General features: G+C 40.8%; 1 protein-coding gene across 10 annotated transcripts in view; it reads right to left on the reverse strand.

Annotated features, from left to right (window-relative positions):
- The window catches only part of RALYL (RALY RNA binding protein like), a 488,219-nt gene that overhangs the window by 299,743 nt on the left and 164,485 nt on the right, over nucleotides 1-23,991 (reverse strand). Inside the window, exon 2 of one of the 10 annotated variants that reach the window (XM_060243559.1) lies at nucleotides 22,347-22,422. The exons of the other annotated variants lie outside the window; for them this stretch is intronic. The gene's annotated coding sequence lies outside the window, so the exon portion shown is untranslated. The remainder of the gene's footprint in view (nucleotides 1-22,346; nucleotides 22,423-23,991) is intronic. 10 annotated transcript variants of the gene reach the window in all.

The following is a 23,991-nucleotide window of genomic DNA, read 5'->3' on the forward strand; positions in this document are numbered from 1 at the left end:
TATATTTAGATATGCCTGTAGACTACAGACCAGCAAATGTAGACCAGCTACTGTACACTTTGGAAAACAATTTATTATCTACTAAGCAAACAAAAAACAATATGTTGCAAAGACCTTGCTACTTTTTATATGAGATGCTTGAATTACATTCCATAAAAGCATCTAATTTCACATAAAATCCAGGACAGGAAATTCAGGGGAGAGGGAAGGAGTCTGGGTTTGTTGTTAACCGACTATCAGAAAAGCAATTTAGAATGGAATTTTAAAAAGGGGCCGATATTATCTGAATGGTAGGTGTTGTGGAAATTGTGCAGTGAAAATTACAGTACTAGTTTGTGCTGCAGCCATAAATTACTAAACTAATTATCTAGTAGCAGGCATAACTGAATCATTCAAAGGGGTAATTAGCAATCAGACATAATGAGTACTGCTCCCATTTCTTGTCATCCTGTATTTAGCTCCAATGCAGCCTAGAGGATCTGAATTATTTCTTCTCTTTCTCTGAAGGCATTACTGCTATATTGAGTGCATCAGCCCATATTATTACTCCCTGTAGTTTAATTCTTCACTGGACTGCACATTTCTGATTTCTCCTGTCAAAGTCTCCTCAGGTCCCTTGGGTCCTTTTAAAATGATATCTTCTTTTTACAACCCCCCAAACCTCCCCCCCCCCTTCTTTCAATGTAAATATAAACTTCAAGATAGTCAGAACATTTTAGTGTTGCAGTTATGCTTACCACATTATTGTATATGGAGACATGTCATACAATTAATATTCTGTAGGGTTATAAGAAGCAATTTCCCTCAAATAATAAGACAAATGTTTACATGGAGTACCTTGATATTGTATCAATGATTTGCAGGACAGGATTTTTTCTCCAAGGTACACTTAAAATCCAATAGAAAAGAAAGTTAAACTCCTCACTTGAAATTGTTCCATCATCATACATTTGGGAAATTTGTGTCCTTAAAGGTTTTCAGTTTCCATCAGCAGTCTATTGATTGTATTGGCCATGGAGCACCCAAGGGCCACAACTCAGCAAACAACTTACTTGTTTGAACTTATACCCTGTCCCATCTCAAAGGCTCAAGACATTCAGTTATTCAGTCCTATCCCTCCTTGTCCTGTCTTCCAGCTTTTAGAAGTGACAGCATTTCACTTTTCTCTTGAAACTTTCTGAATCAAGAAAGCATCCTGTTATATAGTTTGGGGGAAGATGCCAACTAAAGGTAAGAATAATCATCGTATCTTGAGGCTACTTGATGAAACTGACAGTTTCCCTCAGCCAGGTGATACCAATACCTTATTTGTTTCTTGGGTAGTGATTATTAATAACTTTTATGATCAACTTACATACAGTGATGAACACTTTTCATAGAGATCACTTGGGATAATTCTGAGTTTTAGCCTTAGTAGCTAGGTACGTAAATATATTTGTACATAAAGGGGAATGGGTAAGCTGCTTGGCTGATCTTCAATCATAATAAATGTTGATGATGATGTTTTATTCTTAATGCTGTTCTGTGATCCTAAACTTCTTCTAACTCTTTTGCATCCTCTTGTTTTTTCCCCTAACATCCAAGTCCATTAAGGCTGGATCTGGTGAGTCAATCATAGGCTGGTTACAGATGGATGGCTCGCTCTGGGGAAAGCAGGCAAGTGGATCTAAAACGTGAATCCAAATGTGCACATCTGCCTGCCATCCCTGTTCTGTACTCACCCCATCCTGGTCCAGCCGGGGGCTGCCTCAGAAAATCTGACATGGCTCTATGGCACCTCTCTGGCTGTCTGGATGGTTGGGAAGCACCCGGGGAGCATCTAGGGAGTGGCAAATAGGCGCATGAGCACTCTGGACACACCTCCAGGGTGCCCATGGTCCGTCCCTGTTCTGGGGGCAGGCCGCATGCTGTCTGCATGCTCCCAGGTACTCCTTTTCTGGCTGACTCACTTCTGGGTCAGCTTGATACCACCCTAAGCTGGCGGTGTGTAAGCAGCCATAAAGAGCTTGTTTATGTTTACGTTTGTTTGTTTAATTCGATTTATACCCCGGCCTCCCTGCCAAGGCGGGCTCAGAGAGGCTTTTGAAAGTAGGCCCTGTGAATGCAGTGCATATGTTCAAAATATATATCATAGCAAAGACCTGATCTTGAATCCAATCTTTCTGACAGCTCCAGTAATACATTATCCATTAACGTAATTCAAGCCAGACATTTTTGGGGTTAGATGATGGATCCATTCAGTATAACACTTTTTTTTCCTTCTTCAGTGAGAGGAAAGCACATGCCTCTGAGAAGTCAAAAGGAAGGCAGAATAGTCATATTCACATCTTCTGTTTGCCACTTTCTTGCTTTCCACAAGCAATAAACTTAAACTAGGAGGCTGTAATAGACTTTTACTGGACTGTAACCACCTCAGAGTGCAGATGGTGGATTACACACTGGAATGTCTCTTCCCCTATAAAATAACCCACCAATAACACAGAAAACAATATGCTGGGGAGAAAGTGTCACTCTACCTTGTTTTCTAATATGCTACTTTTCTATTTTCAGAGAGTTTTTAATGTGGCAGAGCATTCATTAATACAATCTCCACCTGCAATCTGAAGTGGTACTCTTCAATAAGGTTACATGGTTCCTGCAAAAAAAGGCTGGCTCTTCAAAATTAAATGGAGAAAGGAAGTGCCCCAAATATAATCTGTACCTTACCATGCCTTTCTTGCCTCAGTTTATGATTTTGAAATTTTAATTCTTTTTTTAAAGGGATGACTGTATAAAATAACAATAACACTTCAGCTAAATTTCACTTTAAATTTGGCTCTTAACTTCATTATCAGTACAAAGAAGGCTATGATAGGCACAAAGTTTTATGCTCTGAGTTTTATATTAAGAGGTTTATCTTATTCTGTAGTTTCATGCCATACTTCCTCTCTTTCATAAACAGGAAAAAAGCAATCTTGTGAATTGTAAGCATGTACTCAGGTCTGCTAAGGTGTCATGGGAAACACCAGACGTAAAATCTTGCAACAATATTTGTGCATCGAAGGGGTAATGTTGGACTTTCTGTAATTTATTTATTTAGAAAATGTGTATGTGGTTCCTCCAGAGATCTCCTGTTCCCCATGCCGCACCAAACACAGTTTGGAATCAAGGTAAGTTCTGAAATTGCAATACAGCAATGTCCCATGGGTGGACAGAAATAAACATATACAATAAGGTGCACATTTTCAATTCCTAATCAAACATATGAAAAAGTTCTGAGGTTGTGAAGAATTAAGATTTTCTATGATTGGCTGGAGAATCCCAGCTACAAATACAAGTTGATGGGGTGTGAACTGGCAGAGACTGATCAAGAGAGAGATCTTGGGGTCATGATAGATAACTCACTGAAAGTGTCAAGACAGTGTGCGTTTGCAATAAAAAAGGCCAATGCCATGCTGGGAATTATTAGGAAGGGAATTGAAAACAAATCAGCCAGTATCATAATGCCCCTGTATAAATCGATGGTGCGGTCTCATTTGGAGTACTGTGTGCAGTTCTGGTCGCCGCACCTCAAAAAGGATATTATAGCTTTAGAGAAGGTGCAGAGAAGGGCAACTAGAATGATTAAAGGGCTGGAGCACTTTCCCTATGAAGAAAGGTTGAAACACTTGGGACTCTTTAGCTTGGAGAAACGTCGACTGCGGGGTGACATGATAGAGGTTTACAAGATAATGCATGGAATGGAGAAAGTAGAGAAAGAAGTACTTTTCTCCCTTTCTCACAATACAAGAACTCGTGGGCATTCGATGAAATTGCTGAGCAGACAGGTTAAGACGGATAAAAGGAAGTACTTCTTCACCCAAAGGGTGATTAACATGTGGAATTCACTGCCACAGGAGGTGGTGGCGGCCACAAGTATAGCCACCTTCAAGAGGGGTTTAGATAAAAATATGGAGCACAGGTCCATCAGTGGCTATTAGCCACAGTGTATGGAGCACAGGTCCATCAGTGGCTATTAGCCACAGTGTATGGAGCACAGGTCCATCAGTGGCTATTAGCCACAGTGTATGTGTGTATATAACATTTTTTGCCACTGTGTGACACAGAGTGTTGGACTTGATGGGCCGTTGGCCTGATCCAACATGGCTTCTCTTATGTTCTTATGTTCTTAGAATGCCATGTTCCAAACCAGTGGAGGTTTTTAATGGGTCCTAAGAAAATGAAATGAGCCCTGCGGTGCAGAGTGGTAAAGCTGCAGTACTGCAGTCCGAACTCTCTGCTCCCAACCTAAGTTTGATCCTGGCAGAAGCTGGGTTTAGGTAGCCAGCTCAAGGTTGAGTCAGCCTTCGATCCGCCTAAGGTTGGTAACATGAGTTCTCAGTTTGCTGGGGTGAAAGTGCAGATGGCTGGGGAAGGCAATGGCAAACCACCCCATAAAAAAGCCTGCCATGAAAGTGTCATGATGTGACATCACCTCAGAGCCGGAAATGACTGGTGCTTGCACAGGGGACTACCTTTACCTTTTTACCTTTAGGAAAATGAAAACAAAGTAATTTCATCTGTGTCACTGTGGATGATTACTCGGTGTAATCTGCCTTGAGTCCAAGTAAGAAAGGTAGATTATAAACGACCTAAATAAATATAACAGAGGAAATTTGCACTCTTAATTATGGCAGCTATGTGCTTTTTCTATGTGTTAGCAGAAATGCAGCATTTGTGACTATGAAGGTACTTGGCTGACAACAGCCACCACATCTTATTCTTATGAGACACATCACCACTACAATCCACGGAAAACCACCACTCAATGATCAGCTTTGTACTATACTCATAGGCTGCACTGCCTGAGCAGATCATTTTATAGCATACTCTATGAAGGAAAGAAAAGGGAGGAGACCCATGACTTTAATTTACACCATCATACACTTCTCATTATAAATAGCAAGTGATTTGTCACTGTTATTTATAGCTCCTGACACTTAATCTATCCATGATGCAGCTTAATGGTTATATATTTTCATATTCACGGATTCACAGGCTGTTTTGTCTTCTTCACTGGAATCACAGTCTGCTTGCTTTGACTCTAGGTAGGTCTGCTGCATTATTAATACTGATTAACATAGCAATTAATATATAAATACTATTTTATGATCTATGTGTGTAGTTTTCATTTCCCCCACCAAATTCCCAATGACCTTTTGTCTTGAAACCGTCCCTTCTCTGCAGTATTCAGCTGCTATGAAGCATCAGATAGAGAAGATGCTCAGCAGTTATCATAAACAGGCTGAGTAATCTGTCATACTCTCAAATGAAACAGTTCTCTATGCACCATACATTGTTACCAACATATTCTTATTTATGACACAGTTGTATTTGTCACTGAACTATGTGAACAATGTCACAGATGATTTTGCCAAACCTGGGAAATATACCACTATGGAAAGCAAACAGAACAATGACTGAATGGCATTTTAGTTCTGCATTGAGTATAAACAACACTGAAATGTTCTTTGAGACAAAGAAATATTAAAATTCAAAAAAGCTGAATTCTGAAATAGAAATTTCTACCTACATTCTGAATTTCAGAACTGACATTTTATTTATTTTCTAAAATTACAGAGGGTTGTGTGTGTGTTTTGTTAAAGGAGTAAGATTCTGAAAGATTTAAATTCTGAATTGTTTAATTCCCTATTCTGAATAGAAAAGTAGAACGAAATGTCCTTGGAATTTCAGATTCATACAGAATACCATTCTAGATCAACCCAAAGTGTTGTGCAGAAATAAAGAGGTAAGTAAAACAAAAGTAGATTATGGCTTGGATCCAATCTAATTTTCCAGTCATCTTTTAATAGAATCCACATATTTTAGAGCGGCAAATCTTTCTGATGTCAATATTTTATAAGATTTTGCACCTTGGAGAAAAAGTGGCATTACTAGCATTCAACAAGTTTAAGGGTCAAAGGGGAATTAGAAGAAGAAGACTGCAGATTTATACCCCACCCTTCTCTCTGAATCAGAGACTCAGAGCAGCTTACAATCTTCTATATCTTCTCCCCCCACAATAGACACCCTGTGAGGTGGGTGAGGCTGAGAAGCCTCTCAAAACAGCTGCCCTTTCAGGGACAACTCCTGCGATAGCTATGGTTAACCAAAGGCCATTCCAGCAGCTTTCAGTAGAGGAGTGAGGAATCAAACCCAGTTCTCCCAGATAAGAGTCCACACACTTAACCACTACACCAAACTGGCTCTTAGACAAATGTATAGAGGATGGTGGCAGAAAGTTCCATCATCACACCTCATGTTGTCAAATCCCCCCCCCCCCCCCGGTTCTCCTGAATAAAAAGTCTTTGTTCTTTATAAAGTTCCTTTTATTGCAAGATCCAGAGTTACAAGTACAGACATCTTGTTCAAGTCAGATCTGGGGCATCCCAGATCCTCCTTTAGTATATAGGGTAACATTCTAAACCACACACCCCTCTCTTTTGCAAAGAAAGATACACAAGTAATTTTCCCAAGCATCTTTGAGTAGAGGATAAAACCACTCAAGGCTAGAATGTTATACAAAAAGTTACTTTTGCAGCAATAGATGAAATAATAACTCAGTTGCCATAGTTGCGAGAGGGTGAGAACTAAGTGAGTAGGGAGGATACATGGGAACTGGAGAGATAAGAAACTGTCCAAAACTTCCAGGGTAAGCAACACTTTTAGTATTCAGTGCAAGCAATGATTTAACTCTTCATGGCACATATATTTGACACATGTAGCATACAGATCTAGTCACTTTCAGCAAGGTAATATCTATATACATTCCTGTTCAGTTTCTTGATTCCTTTATGACACATGGAAGCATCCATTTCTCCATGTCTACATTATTAAAATATTGGTGTAATTTTAGTATCACTTTCTTCCTCATAATTCTGTGTCTTGATCTGTATGTTTGTTTCTGTCACACTTTTGAATGTGGTTTTTAAGATATTCAGACTTAAGTCTACCATTTCAAAAGCACCTTGCATGTGAGGCTGATGAACCTGTCTTGCAACTCTATCATTCCAAAGAAGTTTGAGATAATGATTTATGGTGGAGTTTTTCAAGGCAAGAGATATTCAGAAATAGGTTGCTATATAGGCCTATCAATATCTATTTATAATTAGCATATACCTTAATGTCCATACCCAGTGTACTTTCAAAGAGCGCTTGTCAGGGAACAAACAATAGGGCCTTGTCAGGCAAAGCACACACCCCACACTTTCCCCCCCTCAAGGGTTAATGTGGGTGGTAACGGGCCAGAACTTACTTGCAAGTGTTAATTGGCTTCTCCCCCTGCATATCTCTTATCATCTTCAAGGCCAATGATGGAAGTCTGATAATTGGTTTCTCAGGGGAACCTGTGATCTGTGATGGGGGAGGAGGTTGAGAGTATGAGGTAATTTTCTGGAGAGTTCTCCTGGAGACAGGTTCTGATTGGATGTCATCATTGCCTGATGTGGCAGGCCAAAATTATAATTGAACTATGGCTTGGGAGATGGGAGGCTAGCTGAGATTTCACTGAGTATGAGCCAAGACTATGACCTGCAACTACTAGAAACAGACAATGCTGGTTTGAGTCCTTCCATCTGAAACTAAAGTTTGTGCCACCTGATGCAGTTCTTGAAAGTGTTAGATAGCTGAAGCTAGCTTTGTTATTTTCTGTTTTGTATTATTTTAGAGTAATGTGTTGATAGTAATCTTTTCCTATTAACATTTCCTATGTAAACTTATTATTTATTAAACAGTGGTCTGAATCTTGTTTACACTTGCCGTGGGAACCCACAAGGTTTAGCATGTTTCCTTGCCAGTAGGGTTACCTTTATGTTCTGCTTTTGGACTTATTTTGTCATTGACAGAATGATTGTTGGCCTGATGCAGCAGGTCTTTTATGGTCTTATAATTTAGCTATTTTTTAACATCATGTTCTGTGACTCAGCACAAGACAAAAGCAAAAAAAAAAAAAAGCACACATAATGAAAGTACATTTCAGAACTGCATTGCTTCAGTACCTGATTACCATTAAACTAGCCTGCCACCCCCATGTGATACTTATTTTGCAAGTACATGAACAGCATGTTACAATTTAACTTTTCACCAATCTCCTAATGTAAGAAACTTCTGCTCAAAAAGAAATTTTAAGTAATCAAGTTACAATGATATACTTATGCTTTTCAAAATCTAACAATATACTATGCGTTAGCAGTATGGAGATGCCTTTCCATTTGGGCTCCTGTTCATACATGATTAGTATCAACTCCACATATTTGTTAAGTACAAAGGGACATGAGTTTCTTGAGAAAGTGTATGACTAGGAATCAAGCACTACCTCATTCTTGAGTGGAGAAGTTTATAACGAGGCAGAGCAATAATTCTTTCTGTTGGCAGCCTTTTCATTTTGTGCACTACTGGAAAGCCCCTCAACTTTGTGGGGGGGGGGGATAGGATTCTGATGAAATGGGGTTGCTGCTGCAAGGGGCAACTGCAAAGTCCCTGTGTGAACACATCATTCATAGTTCTTTGTGTATCACCATAACAATTATTTTGTTAAGTTCTGAACAGGAATGAAACATTAATCTGTTAAGAGAAAGCATAAGGGAGAAATAAAATTAAGACAATAAGCAATGTTATAAATACATCAAATTTCAATTCCTGCTAAATATTCCAAATGTATCTAGTCTTCCAGAGTCACTGCAACAGTTTATACTCCTTTTCCTGCTCTATGTCACTGCTGCAAGTACCTTCAAAAGCTATACAAATACAGCTTTGACATTGTGATTTGGTATTAATATGACTGTTTTTGTGTTTTGTTGATTGCTATGGCTGAGGTGAAGCAATAAAGTTATCTATCTTATTAAAAAGAGAGTCTGCCACCACATTAATCTTTAAGCTTACTTACAATTTAGTTTTGAATCATTATTTGGTTTAGACAACTTTTCCAGTTTAAAAAAAACTTCAATGTTTTCTTTTTGTTTAGACACCAGTTTAGAAAGTTAAATCTAATTCTATTGCTTGAATTACAAGGGTATTTTTAAAAAATATTGTTTTGCCCTTATAACTAGGCTATTCCAAGCATCTTTGAATACTATAAATGTAATGCATTGGTTTATTATACACTATCACTACTTAACCATTATAGTGTTATTATTGTAAAGTTGTATTTTAACTATTTTATTATGTTGTAACCTGCCCTGAGCCCTACAATGCAGAAGACAGAAATAGAAAGTAATAGAGATAGAAATTGAAAGTAATAAATATACTAAACCATTTGGAAATTCTGACACAATTTATGCAATGAAAAATGCTAGTATTTATTACTTTCAAACTATATTTTAATTTTGGATTAGAAATATATTGTTCAGAAAAATCTGGCTCTTCTAAGATCAAACACCTACTATGAATGTATCATGTGACGAAGCATTTGCAGTTCATTAATCAATTGGCTCTTTAGTTGGCTTTATCAATATTTCTACTTCTGTACAGTGGTCCTAGAAAGCAGATTTTTAAAAAATCTCACAATGGGGCCATGCACAGAAAGGTAAGGTTTTCCTGCAAACCTGAGGGATTCCCTCCCCTTGATGTTTGCATAAAATCCACAAAACTGGAAAAAACCTGATGTTTTAAAAACCCCAAAGATAAGAAAAAACTGGGATCTTATAGAGTGTAACAAGATCTCAGCCATCATAGTATAACAATGCTACAGTGTACAGCACAGACATTTAAGGAGGAGGGGAGGCTGTAGCAGGATGAGGGGAGAGAGACTACTCTAGCTAAATGAGCAGAGAAACAGGTGGAGGGAAGGTAGCAGTGAAAGAGAGCCCCTGAATAATTAATACTCTTAATAATAATAATAATAATAATAATAATAATAATAATAATAATAATAATAATAATAATAATAATAATAATAATAATAATAATAGGGTTTGTAGAATCTTTCGGGCTCAAGTGCCGTGTTCTACTGGAGAAAGTTTTCCTTCCAGACGTTTCGTTCTCAGCTGCGGAGAACATCCTCAGTGGCGTTGCAGCCGGAGCAGGCGCTCTGACCTTCTTGGCTGCTGTGTATTGAGTGGGGCCAGGGCTGCTGGAGAGCTGCTATTTCTAGGCTGGAGGGGGTGTGATGAAAGAGCAATTGGTTTGTGGATGTGCCCATTGTTTGGTGGGGCTTCCTGGAAGGGTAGTGATAAGGAAACTGGCTGTTGAATGTGACCATTGTTCTGTGTTAATTGCTGGGAGGGTTGGAAGGGGTGTGAAGATAAGGAAGATGGTTGTTGACTGTGCTGATTGTTCTGTGGAATTTGCTGGTTGTTCTGAGACTTTCTGCAATAGTCTGTGGAATTTGCTGGTTGTTCTGAGACTTTCTGCAATAGTCTGTAGTAATGACAGCACCATCCACTCCCACCTCGGCCAGACAGGAACTCCAGCAAAAGTTAGAAGCTAGTATTTAAGAAAAGGAAACTGCCAAACTTTTGCAAACTGCATATCAATCTTCCTATTTAGTGAACCTCTTACATGTGGAAAGAGGCATCTACATGTTATCTATTATGCCTCCATCTATAGTATCTTGTTAGAGCTTGACGTTTTCTGAGTGTTTTGTTTAGAAAATCCTTTCTATGTTTCATGTTCTTACCATGGTAGGACTCCAATTCTGCTTGATTTTGTGTTTCAATCCAGTCTCCAATCCTGGCCAGGCTTGCTACTGGATAACACATTTCCATTTGCTTGTTTTAAGTTTCTGCCTCTCCATTATTTCAACCATCTTCGTCAAGGTGCATGCTTTAGCACCCTGCTTTATGCATCAGTTTTGAATTATATCTTTGCACTGCTCCACACATCTCTTTGGCTGTGCAAGCTCCTTACTAGGTTTTCTCCTAAATTCATATATATATATATTACATGCTCATCATTATTATAAGTAGATTTAAGAATTGTTTTGAGGGTTTGTCAAGGTGTATTAACCAGAATTTGCTTTCCAGGATTGTTCTGTTATATATAAAGGAAACCCGGACCTGCAATTCAAGTTTAGTGCATGCTCATCATTATATAGTATTTTTAAGAATTGCTGGTATGTCTGCTAAGAATTGTTTGTTTAAGGATTAACTATTATTTGCTTTTAGGATTTTGTTATTAAAGTTTATTGAAACCCACTCTCACATCTATGTGAGACCCACAGAACAAATTTTGGATGATCTGGCACAGAGAAAAATGGGGTTTAGCGGGACTTGGATTACCCCACTGATTTCCAATGGTTTAAATTCTCTGATCCAGTTCTCTAATCATCTTGGGTCTGATCCCTCGCATACATGTATGTTAAAGCTGGCATTGTTCTACTGAGGCCTCAGTTTTGTTTTGTGTGTTTGTTTTGAAGTTTTTCTTATTTTTGACAATTTCATACATTCCAAAGCTATAGCAAAAGTTTTTCTTCCCTTTTTGTGACCATTTTCATAATCCAGGGGTAACCCTAATTTTGGTAATCTCTTCTTGGAGCTCCAATCTTGTGCATTTCATGTTTTCTTTTTAAAAACTCATATCTGTTGCAACAAAGTAAAAAGCCTCTCATGAACCTCTGGGTGCACACTTTCTATATGGACGTGCACTAGCCTGAATGATGAGAAGCGATGCATAGGTTTATATTGTGGATTTGTGTTCTGCATAATGTATGGTGTATGAAATCTGCCCTTTAACATTGGAAGGGTAGAGATCTTGTCAAACTGAAACTCCATGTGAGGAGGAGGAAGTCTGCAGTCCAAAGCAAGGGTGGTAATTTAGCTAATGTGTGCAACCCTATCTCAACAGGGTTGGACTCAAGTTATGGCAATCTCTGGACAGTCAAGAAAAGCTTTAAAGGGGAAAAGCACCTATTATTGTTGTTTTGTTTGTTTGTTTCTCCAAGTATGTTTTCCAGGCTCCAGAGGTCCTGAAATTTGCCTGGCCATGCCTCATGGATGTTGGAAGGATGGCCTCCGCCAGAACCCCATCCAAACTGAGTTGTGGGGAAAACTCATTTCCAGGGAAATTCCGCTGCCTAGCAAAAGGCTAGTTGCCCCAGCTGATCACAACAGCAGCCCCTCTGGACCCGTTCCAGCTTTTCTATATCCTTCTTAAAACATGGTGCCCAAAACTGAACACAATACTCCAGGTGAGGTCTTACCAGAGCAGAGAAAAGTGATACCATTACATCACGTGATCTGGACACTATACTTCTGTTGATACAGCTCAAAATTGCATTTGCCTTTTTAGTCATTGCATCACACTGTTAACTCATGTTCAGTTTGGTGTAGTGGTTAAGTGCAAAAGCCAGTTTGGTGTAGTGGTTAAGTGCGTGGACTCTTATCTGGGAGAACTGGGTTTGATTCCTCACTCCTTCACTTGCACCTGCTGGAATGGCTTTGTGTTAGCCATGACTCTGGCAGAGGTTGTCCTTGAAAGGGCAGCTGCTGTGAGAGCCCTCTCAGTTCCACCCACCTCACAGGGTGTCTGTTGCGGGGGGAGAAGATATAGGAGATTGTAAACCAAGTCTCCCCCATCCCATAACCATGCATTGGATTTTTCCTACCTAAATGCAGAACTTTACATTTATCCCCGTTAAGATTCATTTTATTGATTTTAGCCCAGTTTTCCAGCCTGTCAAGGTCATCCTGTATCCTGTTTCTTTCTTCTACTGTATTTGCAACCCCTCCCAATTTAGTATCATCTGCAAATTTAATAAGCATTCCCTCTATTCCTTCATCCAATTCATTGATAAAGATGTTGAACAAAACAGGTCCCATGACAGATCCTTGAGGCACTCCACTTGGCACTCCTCTCCAAGAGGATAAGGAACCATTCACAAGCACTCTTTGGATGTGATCTGTCAGCCAGTTACAGATCCACCTAACAGTAACAGAGCCACCTAAAGGTAACAGTTGACATATAATTAGCCCATCACAGCTCACTCAGCATCTCTGGCCTCCCACTGGCTGATTCACCTGTTCCTGCCTACTTTAGGCCTGGAAATGCTGAACAAACCACCAAAAAACTCTTACTTCAGAGACAGACAGACCTCCAACTCTTCTCTGTGTCCTCTTTGTCAACTGGTCTCATGAAAAGTGTTGCCAGCAACAGACTTCTGTTGCCCCATCAGCAGCCAGCAACAGACTTGCCCCATCAGCAGCCCACACAGACAGCCTCCCAGAATGCATAGCCTCCAAAGGCTGCAGAGATAGCCAGGGAACTGCCACCACAATAATGCAACTAGGCGACAAGGCCTGGTTCCACTGGGAGCATTTCCTCACAGACCAGGGCTCTTTCCTCTCATTCCCTCTCTCCCTCCTCCCATCAGCCTTGCCCCTAGCCAGAGGCTGTTACTAGGCAACCAACGTCTGTCTGTAAAGGGAGAGGCCTCCACTATGACAGTCAGTGTGACTTTGCAGTTGTCAACTCCAGGTTGGCAAATCCCTGGAGATTTGAAGGGTGAAGCCTGAAAACAGGGTTTGAGGAGGCATGGGACCTTAGACAGGTACAGTGCCATAGACTCCACCCCTTGAACCAGTCATTTACTTCTGGGAAACCATTGTTGCCAACCTCCAGGTGAAGCCTGGAGATCACTCAGAATTACAACTGCTGTCCAGAAGGCAGAGATCAGCTCCCCTGGAGCATCTTTCTAGAGTCTGTTGTATTTTAATTCACAATTGGCCTTATTCCTAGTATAGATATGAAAGGCAAGCTGATGACTCACCTACCCTCCCATTGGCTGAGCCACATGTTTAGTCTCCATGGCGAGAAACCTCACCTTTCAGTCCCGGACAGCTGAAGATTAGGTTACTAGGGAAGCTGTCTTCATGTTCTATTGGCCCATACCGCAAGGTTCTCCATTTTTGTTCAGTGACTGTGCTAGGCAACTATAGTATTCCAAGCTTGGTGCTCAGTAAAAAAGAAGGGGGGGCCCTTTCCAGGCCTTTTTGGGAGAACTCATTCAGGCCAGTCCTGACTAGGGTTGCCAGCTACAGGTTGGTGAGAAATTTCTGGAGATTTTGTGGAGTCTACGGAAGCCAGAGTTTGTGGGAGGGGACAGGCCTTGGCTGAATATAATATCATAAAGTCCACCCTCCAAAGATCTGTTGTCTGGAGTTCAGTTGTAATACCAGGAGATCTTTAGGTTCCACCGAGAGGTTGGCTACCCTGGGCCTGGCAGCACCCTCTGGGTGACTTGATGCCACCTGATTGACATGACTTAATTAGGCCTGGCTGCTTGCTGCTATTCAGCAGCAACCCTTCTATGACAGTCAGTGTGGCATAGCAGAATGCTTCAGAGCAGGGTCAGCCAACCCAAGTTCTTGCTGTAGAAGCTGATTGGGTGATTTTGGACCACTTACAGACTTTCAGCCTAACTACATCAAAGGGTTGTTGCACAGATCAAAAGATGGAAGGAAGAATGATGTTAAAAAACCTGTCCTTTTCCTAGGTAGAGACTACGGTGGAGAGAGATGGTAAGCTAAAGCCAGGAGGGCAGATACAGGTTAGTTGGCTGGGAAGGAGAGAGGGTTGCCAATGCCAGGTTGGGAAATTTCTGGAGATTTGAGGGGTGGAGTCTGAAGAGAGCGGGGTTTGAGGAGGGGTGGGATCTCAGACAGATACAATGGCATAGACTCCACTCTTCAAACCAGCCATTTCCTCCTGGGAACCTCAGAACTACAACTCTTTCCAGAAGGCAGAGATCACTTACCCTGGAGAAAATGGCTGCTTTGCAGGGTGGACTCTGTGTCATTATACCCCACTGAGGTTGCTTCTCTCTTGCTTTGGTCCACATTATGGAGAAAGACCGTACTTTTCTAGGTAGAGACTGCAGGGGTCAGGAGGAGATGGAAAATTGATGTCAGATCAAATCCCCTATAGAAAATAGCCGCTTTGAGATGCATACTCATGACACAACCATGACAGGCCCAAAAGCCACGAACAGATCGCACCACAAGCACACGCTGATACTAAATGCTACACGGCCAAATACCACAGGAAAAGGCAGCAGCAACACAATGCAGACAAAAGGAATGCTGAACTTCAGCATCTGCATGATCATCATCATGGTATGACATGTATGACACAGCAAATTGACCCTGTGTGCCTAAGGCTGGGGAACTTGCCAGAGCCTCTTCTAGACCCCTTGAATTTTTTCTCACAATGGGCCTTATTCCTAGTTCTCCCCGCCCCCCATCTACCTATCTATCTACCTCTATGTAATATTTCTGCTTCTTGTGCAAGATCAGATGAAGACACACTGGTGACTTTTGTGTGTGTGTGTGTGAAAGAAAAGCCATCAATGTTTTCATCTGATCTTGCACAGGAAGCAGAAATATTGTCTATCTGTGAGGATAGGTCACGTAAGTATCATCTAAGTGCTACAAATAAACTAGAAGCAGTGGGCAACTGGGTGTGGAGACAGAATATAAAGACTGAATTTCTACTTTCAGTAAGCTTTACACTTCACATTTCCCATGAATCTAATATTTTACCTTAATAAATCAGCCAACAAATATGGGCATCATCTTTTGCCCTAGTCCAATTTATATAAATAATTATTAATGGGGAGGTGCTGAAATTCAGGCAACTAATGTTCTTCTGCAACATTAACTTCCTTCATTTTAATATTTGTAATATTTTGAAGTTTGCAGCCAGTTCTGTGTATTTGCTCAGAGGTAAATTTCACTGATGCTAGTGGGGTGTATACCCAAGTAGGCATGGATTGGATTGCAACCTAAGTATCATACCTTTTATGATTTGTTACTTTTGTGTTTTTTTTAACTTCCAAACATTCATTTTTAATTGCACATTGCAATGATCAGCTACTGCAAAGCACCAGACTAATATGCTTATATGCTTTCTTTACAAGCTTTCTGTAGGATTTCATTTACAAAAAGTATTTGCAGAGTCTGCAATGCAGGCAGAAGTAATTAGCTTGAATGTGCCAAGTTCTTCAATACAGAACACCTAATGCATATTTATTAAATTGTTATTGTTTATTATTTGTATTACAGTATGCACTAGGGACTCTGCTGTGCTTCAAAAATGCTGGCTTCAAGGTTTCATTATACCAGTCTTCTTATTTTTAATATATAAGAGAAGAATCAATTCTAGCTTTCATTCTGTCTGCTTGTCCCTGCTGAGAGTCATCTCTCTGTACTCCTTCTTCCTGACTGTGCCTGTGGCAACTCAGAACTGCAGAAATGCTGATTCTACTTAATCAAGGCACAAGATGCACAAAGAGGGAGAGGCACCAATCTTGTAATTAACAGAAAATATCCAGTTCCCCTGCATTATTAATCAAATTGCACAGGGACTACAGCAATTACATCTTTCTTTATGCTCTAGGTAGAGGAAAATACACACATAATTTGTGTAATATTAAGACTACATCACAGTGTTTCTCAACAGGACTGAGAACTAAAACAAAAGGACTAGCCCCACATATTTCTTTTGTATGACCATTTATCCAACAGTGTAAGAAAGGCGATCAAATATCTCCCCGCCAAAAGATGGCTTTCAATTCCTGATGATCTCTGATTCATGCCTTGAAAATGCAAACAAACTGGAGTTTAAATAGTGCTTAGAAATTGCTGTAATGTATGCTCAGGATTTTGAACACTGCACATTATAGAAATATGCAGTCAGAATATTACTAACTGCAACCTAACTCAAACAATATCTCATTTGTAAATATCATAAATGATCCAAATCCAACATTTGGGAATGAGCAGTAATTCCTCTGCTTTGATGACTATGTTCAATTTCCCAGGATGCAGAAGATGCTGTAGCAGCAAGAAGAGAGAGTGATTCAGCATGAGAAGGTATGTCCATAAAAAGGGGGATGCTCTCTACTCAGATTTCCCAAAAAAAGAATCCAGTGACATTTTTGCCAATAGCCACACTGCCAGGTGAGCAGTGCTAACCAGCACACCTGACATGCAGGGACCAGAGGGAAATGCTATTTTTCTATAAAATTTTAGGAACTCTGGACTACATATATGGTTCTCTCATCCCCATTTTATTCCTCACAATAACCTTGTGAGTTGATACTGGGAGAAAATGACTAGCTCATGTTTACTGTGTGGTAAAAAGTGAGGTACACTGCAGAGCGGGAATTTGCACCCAGACTTCTCAGAGCTTACTTTGACACTTTTAGCACTATACCACCCTGGCTTGCTTGCATCTACTAGCAGACCTGCACTATACATGATAGGATCAGAACACAGTCCTAGGATTGTGTTAAATGATGGCCTGTTATCATCCAGTGAGATTCCTGGCAGAGTGAAGATTTGATCCTAGGTTTCCCAACCCCTAATCCTGCACTCTGCTCACTACAGCTTGCTTACTCTCGTTTGGATCTATGTCACAGATATTGCCAGAAATATAAGGGAATAGTTACTGGTCTTGATCAAAAAGATCATGGAGTCTGTTTTTCTGGGTTTCAGCGCCTCGAGCTTGGTGGTGGTCTACAGAGCTCAGCTTCAACGACACCCCTGGATGGTAGGAGGGGTGCTGCAGCTGTGGCATCTCGAGGGGGACCCTGGAGGGGTCTCCTGACAGCAAGGAGTTCTACAGGAGCAAGGGAAACAAGCTTTTTGATGCATCATTCTTCTCTCTTAATCACTAAAATTCTACCATGGAAGTAAGTCTGCTTTCCAATACTACCGGCTAATGGATCTTTTAACATAACAATTAGGACTGTTCAAAAAGAAAGGGGAAAAGGAGGATAATTCCCCCCCCCCTTGTCCGCAAGGGAGGCTTCAACAAGATGAAGAACAAACTTTAGAATTTTCAATAACTTAAATTGGACTGAGCACAGATATTCGAACTGATTTGGTTTACAATTAAACAAGTTATAATGAGATCACCACTTGGTTGCAATAAGGTCTGAATAAAAGCATGATATACCTTTAAGAGAAATGTATGTGATGCTTGATCAGGACTGAAACAACTACAATTGAAAGGCAGGAGAAAAGCACATGGCTGGAGTTGATTTAGAAAGACAGACTAACTGGGAGCTACTTTTTAACTTTGATTATCAGACTGAGTTATTCTGTGGAGAAAATGGCATTGCAAATTAAAGCGTTTGATAAAAAAGATGTTATGATAACCATAATCTTCTTAAAGCAGGAAATCGGTTTGTTAACAGAGTTGATACAAAAGCAGATGCAAACCTTTATTCTGAAATACAGTGAAACTGCAAATTTATATGAGCAGAGTGGTAACGAGACCCCAGTGATGTCTGCTGAGTCAAGAAAAATGGATAAAGATTCGTTGGGAAAGGTGCTGAAGGAAATCAAAATGGAGACAATGTGCGCAGTTATAAAGAAGAGGCGGAACTCAAGACTGATCAAAGTTCTCACAGGAGGACGTGACGGCATGAAGGCCATATCATTTTCAGCAAAACAGATGAATGTGCCAAGGGGAGAAGAGGCAGATTTCAGTAAGAAGATCAAAACTTGGAAAGCCTTCAAGAAGAAGGGATTATAAACTGATTTTTTTCTGCATGTAATCGGTTAACACTGAATCAATAAAAGGGAACTGGCATGCGATTTTGAAATGGCATTCCGTTTGAGCGGGGGAGAAGGCCATGTATGAAGGGAGCCTTTAGGTGGGACTAGAACAAGCTCTCTGCTCTACTCCATTTTGAATGAAGTATTTCTTGGCCTGTTTCTGATCAGACTCAATTTTGTATAGCTTGGGGTCCCCTTAGCTCAAGTGGGGTATCTCTAGAGGCAGGCAGTGCCTCATGGCTACATCACCAAGAGATATCAGGGTCGTGACACAGAGACAGACCATAGCAAACCAACCTCTGAACGCCTCTTGCCATGAAAACCCTACAGGGTTGCCGTAAGTCAGCTGTCACTTATCAGTGTAAAACATCAAAAAGAAAAATAAAGACCTGATAACTTTGCACAATGTTTAAAGTAGTAAAATAATTAGTTCACCAAGAATGTGCACACTTATCCAGTGGGGCAGCTAGTTGTTTTCAGAAGATTATTTTAAAAACCTATTAGGGTTGCCAAGTCCAATTCGAGAAATACCTGGGGAATTTGGGGGTGGAGCCAGGAGACTTTGGGGGTCGAGCCAGGAGACACTGGGGTCGAGCCAGGAGCAAGGTTGTGACAAGCCTAACTGAACTCCAAAGGAAATTCTGGCCATCACATATAAAGGGACCACACACCTTTTAAATGCCTTCCCGCCACTGGAAATAATGAAGGATAGGGGCACCTTCTTTGGGGGCTCATGGAGCCCCTGGTTCAATCTTTTTTGAAAGTTGGAGGGTGTTTTGAGGAGAGGCATTGGATGCTATGCTGAAAGTTTGGTGCCTCTATCTCAAAAAATAGCCCCTCTGAAGCCCCAGATACCCTCATATCAATTCTCCATTATACCCTATGGGAATCAGTCTCCATAGGGAATAATGAAGCGCCCAGCAGACATCTCCCCCCCACGTTCTGATGTCCCTGAAGTGGGGAAGGGCCTCCAAACCGGAGGATCCCCTGCTCCCACCTGGGGATTGGCAACCCTAAAACCTATACATAGGAAAATCTGAATTAATTGAGAGTGGTTTTTTTTTGAAGGGGCTCCTTGCCTGTGACCTGCTTATCTTTGGTAAGGTACTTTTAGGGACTCATGTAACTGTTCTATGCAGTAGTAATGGATGGCATAACTTTGCTTTTGAGTTAGTCAATGTTAAAGATTTGTATATCTGAATGGTAATAAACAATCAAATAGAAGAAAGATCCTCTAATAGCATTACTGTGTATGTACTATACCCATAATGAACCAGAGACATTGTCAAGGTGCACCTCTTGCTAGAAATCAAATGATTTGATACAGAAAAGCTAACTAGACACTTCTTAAGTGCATGCTTGTATCTGAATCAAGCCTGATCACGTCATCCAGAACAAAATAACAGTTCTGAACAGAATCAGAGAATTGATAATTCAAATTAAATAACATCTTTGCAAAAATTAGCATTCATTGTGTTATGTATTATCTGTGAAACTGCTGAATTAGCACTGTAAATAGCTATAGTAACTGAAGCATGCTTCTACCTTCCAGAATACAAATGCTTACGTTCAGATTGGCTGTTCATGTTAACCGGCCAATCGGAATGCAAGGCATGTATCTGCACATGCAAATGAAGGATCCTGGAGAGACCAATAGGGTGGATTCCTGCCAACTAAAAGGGATTTTCCCAACTGTAACATAGTATATATATTGCTAGCCTTTGCCTGCCTGTTCAGTTCACTGTGTTCAGTAAACGGTTTGCTTACCAATGACTGGCTGAACTACATTGCAAAAAAGTGTTTAGTAGCAAAAAACACACACGTGAAGATAGGGCTTTAATATGTGATGAACTCTCCAGCCTCTGCAGTCTAAACAAGCCCAAAAAGAAATCTAGTTTGAGCAAAAGCTGCAGAACCCATTACTTAATGAATCCCTTCAGAACTCTTCTACTTTTTTGTTACTGTAATAGACTGAGTCTGCATCAGCTGGCAAACCCCAGCTCCACCCACCCCCTTCCTGGTATTCTGACCTGAAGAGGCTGTTCCACTCCACTGCCTCAGGGTATTTCTGTCACCATTGTCCCTGTTTTGGGCTCTGGTTAGGCAGGACAGATGCCTAACCTCCCTCCCATGTGACTAGGAAGCCATCTTGAGGCTCCTCTGGAGAGTTGGGAACTGGCCATTTTGCCAAATTTCTCCACCTTAGGGATTCCCTGCCCCACTCCTAACATTTCCAGTTGGGGGGACTATGTGGTACAGAGGGACTCTGAACAGTCAAAAGTTTTATTTAAAGATTATAACCATATGCAGGCATATTATGTGAGCAGAAGAATTAAATCAAATCAGGTGAAAACACTTAATCTCCCTCCCTATTTAAACTCATGCCCTAACTGGATGGATGGTATGCAGGCCAGGCACCTTACTTAGTTACAACTGGATAAATGGTCAATCATACTCTCCAAGATGGCCACAAACTCTGGCCCAGGAGCAGAGCTCTGTTTCCTGCAAGCTCCAATTGACAACTGCCTTGAACTGAACTTTCCCACCCAAAAGAACATTAATAACCTGCCCAGGAACTGGTCCACCTTCCTGCAGTATTCTGGGACAGACCTTTGATGGACTTCCTGTTCTCTTTAGGGAACTGCCCTCAGATTACTGGTTACACACAGGAGGGCAGGGGCAGGGTTGCCAATCCCCAGGTGGAGGCAGGGGATCCCCCGGTTTGGAGACCCTCCCCCCGCTTCAGGGTCGTCAGAAAGCGGGGGGGAGGGGAGGGAAATGTCTGCTGGGAACTCTGTTATTCCCTATGGAGATTTATTCCCATAGAAAATCATGGAGAATTGATCTGCGGGTATCTGGGGCTCTGGGGGGGCTGTTTTTTGGGATAGAGGTACCAAATTTTCAGTATAGCGTCTAGTGTCTCTCCCCAAAATATCCCCCAAGTTTCAAAAAGATTGGACCAGGGGGTCAAATTCTATGAGCCCCCAAAGAAGGTGCCCCTATCCTTCATTATTTCCTATGGAAGGAAGGAATTGAAAAGGTGTGCCATCCCTTTAAATGTGAGGGCCAGAACTCCCTTTGGAGTTCAATTATGCTTATCACAGCCTTCATCTTGGCCCCACCCCTAATTTCTCCTGGCTCCACCCCCAAGTCCCCAGATATTTCTTGAATTGGACTTGGCAACCCTAGGCAGGGGGGATGAGGAGGCCTCAAGTTTGATAGTTTCACCCCATCCAATTAACAGGTGAACACAAACAAAATGGCATTTCTCCACGGTTACCACCATGTTACTTCCGTTCAAAAACAAGTGCTTGTTAGAGAAGATATCCCACTTTATCTGAATCTATCCAAGGTATTGCATGGCTGACAGAGTAAACTAATCAGCGCTTCTCACTTGACGTTATTATGTTCTTTCAAAGGCAAAGGAGAAAAGCTAAATGCAGTTTTTAGGGGAAATGGAAATCTATAGAAGGTTAAGGAGCATCCCTAATTATGGTATTCAATCAAATAAACACACACATCTAATAAAGAGCCATGGACTTCATCATACTTCAAATCTGATCAGCAGGGATGTTACAGAAACTACTTTCAAACAGCAGGTTGCCCACTATCAGAAATAAAGCATTTCTTTTCAGTATCACAGAAACATATTTTTCAAACTTCCAATCAGAAAAGAAATTGGAAGAGAATTAAAGTGTGTTAATTCAGTGTCAGGATTCCAACATTGTAATTGTTTAATGAGTAGGCCTGCCCAGTGGTTATTTTATTATGAATAACTAAAACTACATACTAAAGATATTATTATAGTAATGAACAGATTAAAATTAATACCTGCTTTCTGAGGTGATAGATCTGTTTCAGCACATGATGCATCCAGTCTCTCCTTGAATTTTGTACTAAGCTGTATCTAAATAATAATTAAGAGGATAAAGCAATCTAAAAACTGGGCATTCAAAGTAGGAGGTGAAAACTAATTGACAGCCTGTGGCTGGAGTAAATGAAAAGGAAATGTACAACCAATTTCAACAGCTGAACCTGATAATTAAAATATTGTTTCATTTTTAAAAAGCATTTAGTGGTGAAAATAATCTTCTCAGGAAACAAGATTTATAAAGACAGATTAAACTCACTGAAGCACCAATGTTATTTCTGAACAATGCCTTAAATATATGCCTTGGTTTTAACATTTCAGTATATTTGATTGGCAGGAAAAGCAAAAATTTGGTAGGCTGTGAGAATATTGTCATTAATTTAAGTAAGGCCAACATTGCAGATAAAGCAGTCAAATGAAGCAGCTGGCCCATTACAGTGCCCCAGAAATGAAGATAGCTGCTCAGTGCAACCACTAAACAGTAGGCAGACAACAAAAGTGACACTATCAATTACGGGTTTTCAACCCAATTTCATTTATCTCCCCTTTCCCCATTCATCCCAACATTCATCCCATGGGTACCATCAACTTATGGATTACTAGGATCAAGTATGCAACAGCAGCTTCCATAAAAAGATCTATGTCCTTCTCAATTTGGTTTTGGGCTCTAGTAGATTTTTCTTTGCCAGATACCATAGGGATTCTCCCTTTTTATTTTGTTGACTTTACAGCAATTTTTGATAACAAGCATGGTGCCCTTCTAATTAGCTTTGCCAGGGTTAGAAACTATTGGTTCCAGACCTCCTGGAAGGAAGATGTTGTAACTTGGCATACAGAAGGTCCAAGGTTCAATCTCCCATTAAAAGGATGGGTTATTCCAGTGTTTCCCATTTGCAGGGTCATGACCCAATAACGGGCCGTGGAAGCCTCACTACCGGGTCACAAGAAAAGTCAAAGCTAGCCCCGTCCCCAACAAAGCTAGCCCTGCCCTGTCTCCATGTTGTGCAGAGAGGAGATGGGCTGCCTTTCCTTCCTTCTCCCTCATTCCCAGTGTTTGAGAGAAAAGCTAGCATCCATTGGCACTTTAGACCCATGAAGTGTTCTTCAAGGTATGAGCTTTCATGTGCCTTGCAGTATGTTCTTTTGGGGAGATTTCCCCGGGAGGCCTGGGCGGCAAAGAAGGGTGTGTGTGTTTTTTTTCAGCCAGGACGGGCGGGGAGTAGCTATTCCAGTAGCTATTTTTTTTTTTTATCAAACAACCCCTGGGCAGAATTTTTGCTGGCTGGGGTCATCTGATGATGAGGAAAGCTTTCCCCCCCCTTCGCCCCCTCTTTCTTTCTTTCTTTCTTTCTTTCTTTCTTTCTTTCTTTCTTTCTTTCTTTCTTTCTTTCTTTCTTTCTTTCTTTCTTTCTTTCTTTCTTTCTTTCTTTCTTTCTTTCCCTGCAAGTGGTGCTCTGTCTGTATTCTAGGTGTTGGGAGGGGGGGAAGCAACAGTGGGAGGGCTTCTAGTCCCCTGGCCCCACTACTGGAGATTCTGGTGCTTTTTGGGCATTGTATGAGGAAATTTTGTACTGGATAGACCACTGGCCTGATCCAACATGGCTC

Source organism: Heteronotia binoei, chromosome 7, assembly GCF_032191835.1.
Source record: "Heteronotia binoei isolate CCM8104 ecotype False Entrance Well chromosome 7, APGP_CSIRO_Hbin_v1, whole genome shotgun sequence".
Classification (NCBI taxonomy): Eukaryota; Metazoa; Chordata; class Lepidosauria; order Squamata; family Gekkonidae; genus Heteronotia; species Heteronotia binoei.